A 9,745-nucleotide genomic window follows, 5' to 3' on the forward strand; every position below is an offset into this window, starting at 1 on the left:
GGAAGGCAACAAAAAGTGACTAAGCACCTGTTACATGTTATGCACCTGACTAGCTATTTTATGAAATCTCATCAAATTCTCATAGCAACTCTCAGGTAGCTAATGTTATTCCCATTCTACAGATGAGATAACAGAGGGCCACCGTAGTCCCAGGGTTAGTGAGAAGTGGAATCAGGACTGGACCAGCATCAGAGCTCCTGTTCTTTGTGTCATCCCTACTGACTCCCTCACACGGAGGAGGCTTGAGAGTGCAGGGGGACCGACAGCATGAGCTCCTGCTCCATGACCCGGAAGTTGGAGGTCAGGACCCAGGAAGTGCGAGGCCCTGTCTCTCTGAGGGTCAGAGCTCTCCCAGGGCAAGGACATGGTGCCCAGGTCTCTGCTGACTGAGCACTGGTGAGTTGGAAACTGCCCAATATCCACCCTGGAATATTCTCCTCTAAAAGCCCCCATTTGGCTCTAATTGTCTCTCAGAATTTAAAATTGTTGAGATATATATTTTTTCCCTCCACTAGAAATAAACTGAGTTCCTGATGGGCCTGAAATAGAGAATTGAGAAATGTTAAGTACTTTAAAATACACTATTTATTATTGCCGTGAATTGTATTTTGTTACTGAGATTCTTCTGTCATTATGTGATTTTACAGAGGGTTGGGTTCTTTTTACATGTGTTTTTCCCCCCGCCCCCCGTTCTCCAGGGTGCTTGTAGTACTTAAAATTGTGTTGTATAATAGATAGTATAATCACTGTAAATTAAATGTGCCTCTGCCGAGTTGTGTTTTATGTTAATTCCATTGTGTGGTGGCAGCTGCTTGGGAAGGAAGCTATGGATTGGCAGGGATGTGGGTTTCTAGCTTAGCCAAGAACCCACAGCTACAGGTTCTATGCTACAAGTGGTACATTACCCTGGGAATAAGCTAGTGCTTCAGAAGAAAGCAGAGAGGTTAGGAATGGGATAGGTGCCATAATCTGGGCTGGGAAAGACTAACATTGATTACCAGGACAACGGCCACAGAGATCTTTCCTAAGGGCCACAGAAAAAAAGAGTCAGTGAATGATCTTGATCTAGTCAAGCCCAGACCCATGTCTTTAAAAGCAAAATGTCCCCCTTCATGTGGGACACTATTGTCACCCACTTCCAGCTATCCTACAGCAATTGGCAGTGAACCCTCAAAATCAAAAGGGGCCTGTGAATTTAAGGAACTGTAAGAAATATGTAAAAACAAGGTCACTGTCTGTTCAACAGCCTTGGAAGCTGAAGAGCTCTGGAGGGCAGCAAGGACAGCAGTGGCCAGGGAGAAACAAGCCCAGGGAACAAAGGAAGGTGCACTGCAAACATACTGGAGAAGGAGGAATGGGCCAGACCAGGTCTCAGCCAGCCAGGGACCCCAGGTGAGGCCCAGCATGGTGGATCACAGGATGCTAAAGACACCAGTGCAGAGAGGATATTCTGGAGGCCAGAAAGCCACCTTTTTTAAAAAACTGAACTTCTATTTCCCAGCCACTGTGCTGGTAAGTCTTCTCCTATTTAATCTGCACCTTATTCATATAATGTCAAAATTATTAGCCTATTTTAAAAGCGAGGAGACTGAGTCTCAGTAATATTAACTTGGTAAAGTCACAGAATAACTGGCCATGCCAACATCGTGTCTGCAGATTCCACGTTACCGCCAGCGGAGAGCTGAGTTAGGTGGAGAGGGAAAGATGAAGGCAGGCCTCTAGCTAAGCAGAGAAGCAGAAAGCTGAGAGTCAGAGATTTGTGAGTGCAGAAACAGCATGATGAAGTACGCATACTAGAGAGACATGTATGATACATGAAAGTAGAAAATGGTAGCAAAAGTAGCAGAATTCTACACAGAATGTGTATTAGTCAGCTTGGGCTGCCTTAACAGACACCATAGCCTGGAGTGCTTAAACTATAGATGTTCATTTCTCACCATTTAGAAGGCATAGAGGTCCCAGATCAATGGGCCAGCTATTCAGTTGCTGGTAAGGGCTTTCTTCCTGGCTTATAGATGGTCTCCTTCTTGTTGGTCTATCCACATGGTGCAGAGAGAAAGCGAGAAAGAGGGCCAGGTGCAGTGGCTCACACCTATAATTCCAGCACCTTGGAAGGCTGAGGTGGGTGAATCACCTGAAGTCAGGAGTTTGAGACCAGCTGGCCAACTTGGTGAAACCCCATCTCTACTAAAAATACAAAAAATTAGCTGGGCGTGGTGGCGGGTGCCTGAGGTCCCAGCTACTCGGGAGGCTGAGGCAGGAGAATGGCATGAACCCAGGAGGTGGAGCCTGCAGTGAGCCGAGATAGCGCCACTGCACTCCAGCCTGCGCAACAGAGTGAGACTCCGTCTCAACAACAACAAAAATTAGCTGGGTGTGGTGGTGCACGCAGGTAATCCCAGCTAGTCAGGAGGCTGAGGCAAAAGAATCACTTGAACCCAGGAGGCAGAGGTTGCAGTGAGCTGAGTTCATGCCACTGCATTTTAACCTGGGCAACAAAGTGAGACTCTGTCTCAAAAAAAAAAAAAAAAAGAAGAGAGAGAGAGAGAGAGATCTGGTGTCTCCTCCTAACAGGACACCAATGCTATCACATCAGAGCCCCATCCTTGTGACCTCATTTAACCTCGATTACTCTCATAACGTCCCTGTCTCCAAACTCAGTCACACTGGGAGCTGTAGAATTCAACATAGGAATTTGGGAGGGGCACAAACATTCAGTCCATAACAGTACAATTTTATTTTTATTGAAAATGTATATGATGCCAGGCACAGTGTCACACGGCTATAATCCCAGCACTTTGGGAGGCCAAGGCAGGAGGATTGGGAGGCTGAGGCAGGAGGATTGCTTGAGTCCAAGTGTTCGAGACCAGCCTGGGCAACAAAGTGAGACCTCATCTGTACAAAAAAATTTTTAAAAATTAGCCAGGCATGGTGGTGCACACCTGTAGTCACAGTTACATGGGAAGCTGAGGTGGGAGGATTACTTGATGCCAGGAAGTGGAGGTGGCCGTGAGCCATAATTGTACCACTGTACTCCAGCCTGAGTGACAGAGCAAGACTCTGTCTCAAAAGTGTGTATGTCTCTATATATTATATCTATTTGCCATGGGAAGGAGAGACAAAAATATGAGCAGTTCTTATGTCCTCTTTGCTTATCGGTGTTATCTAACTCATCTGCAGTGAGTATATTTTAATGGTCGATTAAAGAACAAACTTGAAAATCATTTTAGCCCATTTGCTTCGGGCCCTGGTACCTGGCAAAGATGCGTGCACAGTGGCTGTACTTAGCCCCATCTGCTCAGCTCTGCCAGCTGGCTCCAGCACACTCCTGCTGGGAGGGGTGCCCAGAGGAGGATCCCTGAAACAGACTTACACCTCAACTCTATCCAGTGCCTGCCTGCTCCAGTCAGTGGTCCCTTACCTTTTGGTATCCCTCCTTCCCTGCACTTTTCAGACTTTGATGCCACATGGAGACCAGAGGCAACTGCCTAAAGGGCGGGACTGAGAAAAGCAACAGGCTACCACGCAATTGATATGCAAGAGACAGCCGCGGCAGCCTTTGTATCAGAGCCTCACAAAAGCAATTCTCTGCAGTTGATATAAAAAGGTGTCAGTTCTGGTTTAAGTACTGTATTACCAGCAAAGATTTATCTGCCTCAAAGCCGAACTTCACGCCACCGAGGGAATAAACAGCTCTTCTGCTTATCTGTTTCACAGAGCACAATATTTCTCCAGTTGTTTCTGCTTCCAAAAGGACTTTTTCTTTGCCATTCCCAGTTGTCTCCAGCAATTTGCAAGCACAAATTACTCATGCCCAGTGATGATGGAAGATGCTCCTATCCACACCCCTTCCTCACCTGGTCTCTGGGGAGGCTGCACAAAGACAGCAAAGATAGTAAGAGGGTCTTTTAAACTGGGGGCAAGTGAGACTATTGAATTCTGACATTGAGAAACCAAAGGATATAAAGGGGCAAGGGAAATCCCTTTACTTTAAAAGGTTAAGAGATTGGCTGGTTTAGAGAGAAAAAAATCATTTAGAACTGTCTGGCCACCGCAATTAGTAGTATCTTTGGAGGGTAAGGTCATATGCAGATTTGTCACTTGGAGGATCCTGGCTTCAGGATGAAGAGGTGGAGACATCTACCATTCCAAGGCTATAGGACTGTCTTCCCAGTACGGTCATCCCCACTCAAAGTTGCAAAACTATGAAATGCCAAGTCTGGAATTGTAGGAATCTTCGCTGGATTCCCTCTGTGACTCAGATTACTTAGCCTTTCTGAACCTCAGTTTCTTTTCCTGTAAAATGAAGATGCTAACAATATTGCTTCTGTCTCATGGGGGTGTCGTGAGGATCAAATACTATACAACACCCAAGTTTAAATGTTGCAGGTATATGTGTGTGTGTGTGTGTGTGTGTGTGTGTGTGTGTGTGTGTGTGTGTCCGTGCACGCTCACAGAGTATGTCTACTCACTGAGGCTTGAAATCTGAACAGGTAACAAGGTCTTTCATACCACAAGTAGTAGCAGGTTTAATTGGCAAGTATTTATTCCTGGGGGATGTAATGGGGGGCTTCAATTCACGTTCAGGCATGATGACAAAGATCAGGTCCTGTGCTGATAGCAGTGTGCTGGCTGAGTGGGACAACAGTGTCTGTCTCGGTGGGGAAGAAAGACGGTGTTTCAGGAGAGATAAAGAGTACAGAAATGGCAGGCGTGGGAAGGCCGTCTGAAGACAAAATTCCCTGCCTATAGAATTGTTTGGTTGCCGCCTGACTGGTTCTCAGATTTTCTGACCCATATTAGCCAAACAGTGTGCTGGAAAGCTGGGGGAGGCAGTGTGGCATAAACCTTCAAGTACCCACCAAGGGGGCAACCAACTTTAAACGCAAAGTGGTCCCAGCAGTTTTTCTTATATAAGCTGCTGCAATGGCTTTATTAGTACTAACAGCCCTGTCACAGCAGCCATGGCTCGCTGGCCTGGGGACAGTGTGCAAACTGAAGATAGCCACACCAGGGCAGAGGGGGGCCTCCCAGGTGCTTCCAGCCTGACCTGCAGAAGCTCTGATCAATCTCGCTGAATAAATGAAGGCAGGCTGCTCTCCAAGGTACCTGCTGGGTTACTGACAGACTTCTGTCCTGCTTCACATTCCAACCTATCCCTGCCAGGAGCCCAAGAGCCCATGTTCCACTTAGGGGTTCAGCCTTCGGCAGTAATGAGCCACAGAGACATATGCATTCTGCAGGCACCTTTCCCAGACACTTGGACAGAGTCCAGCCCACATCAAGGCACTGCTCTTCTGAAGCACCCCAAATTGTATCATTAATGTTAACGCTGCTTGGGAAAAAATCCACTTGTTCTTATAGGTTCCCTTATGCTTAAGATACTCTGTGGCTTATGTCATGGACTGCAGCAGTTGGTAGGGTTTTCTTAAGGATTCTGACCTCAGAGAATATGATGAGTGTGAACTTTGTGGAAGATAAATACAACCTTGCCAGGCTACCTTCTGGTCTGTATTTCACTTAGAATCTTCTTTCCAAATATATCTTGTTCAAATACTATTGTGTTCCTAAGATGGGCTTTGGAAAGGCCGGGCATCTTCCCTGGGCCCAGTGATCTCAATGGCCTTTGAAGCATCAGGAAAGAACTCTGTATGTGTATTGGGGATGGGGAGTGGACTCACTGCAATCACAGAGGCATAATTTCATCAGGTATAACTATCTCTATTAAACAGTTTACTCGTTCTTTGACCTGACCTACACTTATTGAAACCTATTACATGCTGCCACTATGCTAAGCACCAGGCATATAGAAGTTAATCAGCAGGTTTTCTGCCCTCAAAGGAAACACAGTCCAACAGTAACAATCGCACAGAGTGCAATGGAGTGAGGCTACAAAGACGTCCAGTGTACAGTGGAGATACAAAAGAGGTTGCCCTAGCTGTGATGCCTGCCTCCCACTCCCTCCCCTGCCAGGTTAAGTCTCTAATAAAATGTTGGCACATAACAAAAGAAAGTACCAGATTCCAGGTTTAAAGGACAGTATAAGAATAGAGGCACAGTACTTTGTATTGAGATCAGAAAATGGAAGTATCATTGCATGGTTGGAATAAAGAGAGAGAAAGGTGGTAGGTGTGGATTGGGGTGGGGTTATGGAACCCCAATACTAGGGATGGGAAAACTGGGAGGGGTTGCTGTTTAAGGGGGTGGTGAGGATGGGCAGCTGACTTGTTGACTATCTGACTTCGTCTCACTCCTCCATTTCTTTTTCATGAACATTCTAGAGCTACCAAGTGCTTGACTTGAGGCCCAGGCAATCAAGGTCTTTCCAGTCCCCTTCCCAATGAGCTATCCCGGAAGTCAACTGGAATGGATTTTCCCAGCTCTTGAAAAGAGTTGTTTTAAGAACAGTCTCTTTTCCTGCCTCTTGATACTGCATCTTCACATATCATCTGGAAATGCTATAGTTGTCTTGGGATCCAAAGGAGAACCCATCCAAAAAAATCAACTTAATACCCTCAGGATGGAAAAGTAAGCATGGAAACAACCTAGTCCCTTGATGCCACTGAATCAACAGGACCCAGAACTACTATGTTCCCACACTTACTGGGATGTGAAAGCATGCAATTTTATTATCATTAAAGCTATTTTTAGTTCAGCCTTCCATTACCTGCAGCCAGAAGCATCCCAACTGATACAAAAAAGGGGGAGAAGAGGATGATAGCTCCAGCCAAGCATGTTGAGTGGGAAGTTCCCTCATGGTAAATAAATGGGTAGATACACAGAGTGAGCAGTGATTCATACGGAACGGGAGCTCCACATACATAGACCTGAGAGCATCTTTACAGAGGTGTCATCTGAAACCGCAGGTGTGAAAAGGTGACACAGACCACACATCATACTGCATGAACACCTCTAGGAAGATGGAGCAATGGTGCTGAACACTGCAGGGGGTCTGCAGGAGACCTGTCAGTTAGCCAATGGTAGGTGGCTACTGGTTACCTTTTGGGGAGTAGCTTTACTGCAAGGTATAGACAGCACATTGCAATAATTAAGGAGTTGGGATGAAGGGATAGAGATAAAATGGTGCAGCAAAGAAATCCTATATTTTCAAAAGTCTATTGAAGAAGGAGAGGAGAGAAGTAAAATGATAGCTTAAGAGAATAGTGGTTCTGAGGAAAGAGATCTTAAGGATGACAGGATATACACATGTGTGTAGGCAGGAAAAGGAGCTGGTGGAGCCCCTGAGTATAAAGGGGATGGGAGCTTCTGCTCAGTGGTAAGAGCATAACAGATGGAGGGACAGGTCCTACCCAGAGCTTGAGGGAAAGAGAAGCAGTTGGTAGCCCTGAAGAAAGATTTTGGGCTGGAGAGGAGGGAAGGCACAGGCACAGCCCTGTGTCATTTAGAAAACATGTTGGCATACATGATCATATTTGGTCCCACCCAAACTTTAGAAGTTGGATGCTATCATCATCTCCACTTCAGAGGTAATGAGCTTGAATTTTGTGAAGGTTCACGCTAGAAAATCATAGCACTCATGTGAAACCAAGCTCTGCCTGTTCTCAAATCCTGTGCCCTTTCATTGTACAGGGTTGGGGCAGCTGACTGCTTTCTAGGAAAAAGGAAGTGGAGAAGAGTGGTGGTTCCTACACTGGCTTACTGTGAGGATCTCTGTGCAACTTTTAAAAATACAGAGTCCTGGACCCCATCCCTTTGCTGTTCTGATGCTGTCGACCTGGGCAGGCACTGTAAACTTGGATTGCTAAAAGCCTCTACTTTGGTTTAGAGAACTAGAGAATCAATGAACACTGATTCTTAGGAGACTCTAACTCTGCGGCCTTTAAACCTTAGCACGGTACCCCACACATATGAAATTCCCAGAATTACTTGTGAAGGGCTAGAAGGAAACAGACGGGAAGAGAAGGAGAGAGGGGAAGAAGCATAAACAATCGCTGGACGCGGTGGCTCATGCCTGTAATCCCAGCACTTTGGGAGGCCAAGGCGGGCGGATGATGAGGTCACGAGATCGAGATCATCCTGGCTAACATGGTGAAACCCCATCTCTACTAAAAATACAAAAAATTAGCCGGGCATGGTGGCAGGCGCCTGTAGTCCCAGCTACTCGGGAGGCTGAGGCAGGAGAATTGTGTGAACCTGGGAGGCGGAGCTTGCAGTGGGCCGAGATCGCACCACAGCACTCCAGCCTGGGCGACAGAGCGAGACTCTGTCTCGAAGCATAAATAATCTCACTGACCTTCACCACACTATTCTGTTTTGACTCAAGAACCCAGAAGTCCTCATCCCTAGGCTATTTTATTTTTGAGATAGAGTCTCCTGCTGTTGCCCAGGCTGGAGTACAGTGGCATGATCACAGCTCACTGTAGCCTTGACCTCAGGACTCAAGCCATCCTCCAACCTCAGCCCCCCGCCCCACACCCAACCAAGTAGCTGGGACCACAGGTATGTGTCACCATGCCTGTTAATTTTTTAATTTTTTATAGAAACAGAGCCTCACTGTATTGTCCAAGCTAGTCTCAAATTCCTAGACTCAAGGAATCCTTCTGCCTTGGCTTCCCAAAGTGCCAGGATTATAGAACTCAGCCACTGTGCCCAGCGTCCTTGAGATTCAGAACTAAGAAAAGATTACATTCCAGGCCCAAATCTAAATGGTCTTGTCTTCAGAGAACAGATGCTGTCTGTCCTCCATCCCTCATTCCATGACCTGCTTCTCAGCTAGTTCTTAGGAACAGTTTGATATACATTGCCATTTAAGCTTCCTGAATTCCCTTTGACCAAAGAGTAGAGGACAGGGTGGGAGATTTTCTAAGGACAATGCACCTCACATAGGGACCAGGCGCCTGCAGTATGCCCCAATCCTCCCTCCTGGAAGAAGGCTGTGAACTTGGCATATATTTTCATAAGGCCGCCTCCAGCAAGAGCACCCACAGTAAATTTTGGAGGGCTGGGGCTGAGGTGACACTATACACGTGTGTGTGCATGTACAAATTAGCACACGTGACTTGGGCTAAATATTGTGAGGAGATATGCAACCAGACAGACTGAACACTACAAGACTCTAAGGGAGAGGTGGCCCCATCTCCTGTGCCCTCACCCACGTTGGAAGCTGGATCCCAGCAAGCTGAAAGCCCAGTCGTGGATCCACAAAATGAAAAAAGAAGCATTTTTAATATGATTATTTCTCCATATTATTATTTTATTTATTTATTTATTTAGAGATAGAGTTTTGCTCTTGTTGCCCAGGCTGGAGTGCAGTGGTGTGATCTCAGCTCACTGCAGCCTCTGCCTCCCAGGTTCAAGCGACTCTCCTGCCTCAGCCTCCCTAGTAGCTGGAATTATAGGCGCCCGCTCCCATGCCTGGCTAATTTTTTTTTTTTTTTTTTTTGTATTTTTAGTAGAGACGGGGTTTCACCATGTTGGCCAGGCTAGTCTCAAACTCCTGATCTCAGGTGATCCACTCGCCTCAGCTTCCCACACTGCTGGATTATAGACGTGAGCCACAGCACCCAGCCTATTTCTCCATATTATTATTATTATTATTACTCTTCACACCCATGCGCTCATCTGCCATGAAATGTCCGAGCAAGCGCTACATGTGCGGGCTTCTCTGTTGCTGTCATCCTTGTTCTCACAAAAAAAAAAGACTTTAAAAAAAATCCCTCCACTTTGCTGTCTGCCAACCCAAAACGCACAAGGAGCCAGGGCTGTACCTTTCTCCACCTCCTAT

At 46.4% G+C, this 9,745-nt stretch overlaps 1 long non-coding RNA gene across 2 annotated transcripts; it reads left to right on the forward strand.

Moving 5' to 3' along the window:
* The first annotated feature begins 318 nt into the window (after window positions 1-318).
* LOC131382260 (uncharacterized) lies at window positions 319-6,663 on the forward strand. Of its 2 annotated transcripts, none has more exons than XR_009211565.1 (3): window positions 319-396; window positions 1,247-1,512; window positions 6,282-6,663. It is a non-coding gene; the product is annotated as an uncharacterized LOC131382260 (long non-coding RNA). The 2 variants fall into 2 exon arrangements; XR_009211564.1 differs by lacking the exon at window positions 6,282-6,663 and adding an exon at window positions 3,455-3,550.
* Window positions 6,664-9,745: the final 3,082 nt, after the last annotated feature.

This window comes from Hylobates moloch, unplaced genomic scaffold (assembly GCF_009828535.3).
Source record: "Hylobates moloch isolate HMO894 unplaced genomic scaffold, HMol_V3 SCAFFOLD_22, whole genome shotgun sequence".
Classification (NCBI taxonomy): Eukaryota; Metazoa; Chordata; class Mammalia; order Primates; family Hylobatidae; genus Hylobates; species Hylobates moloch.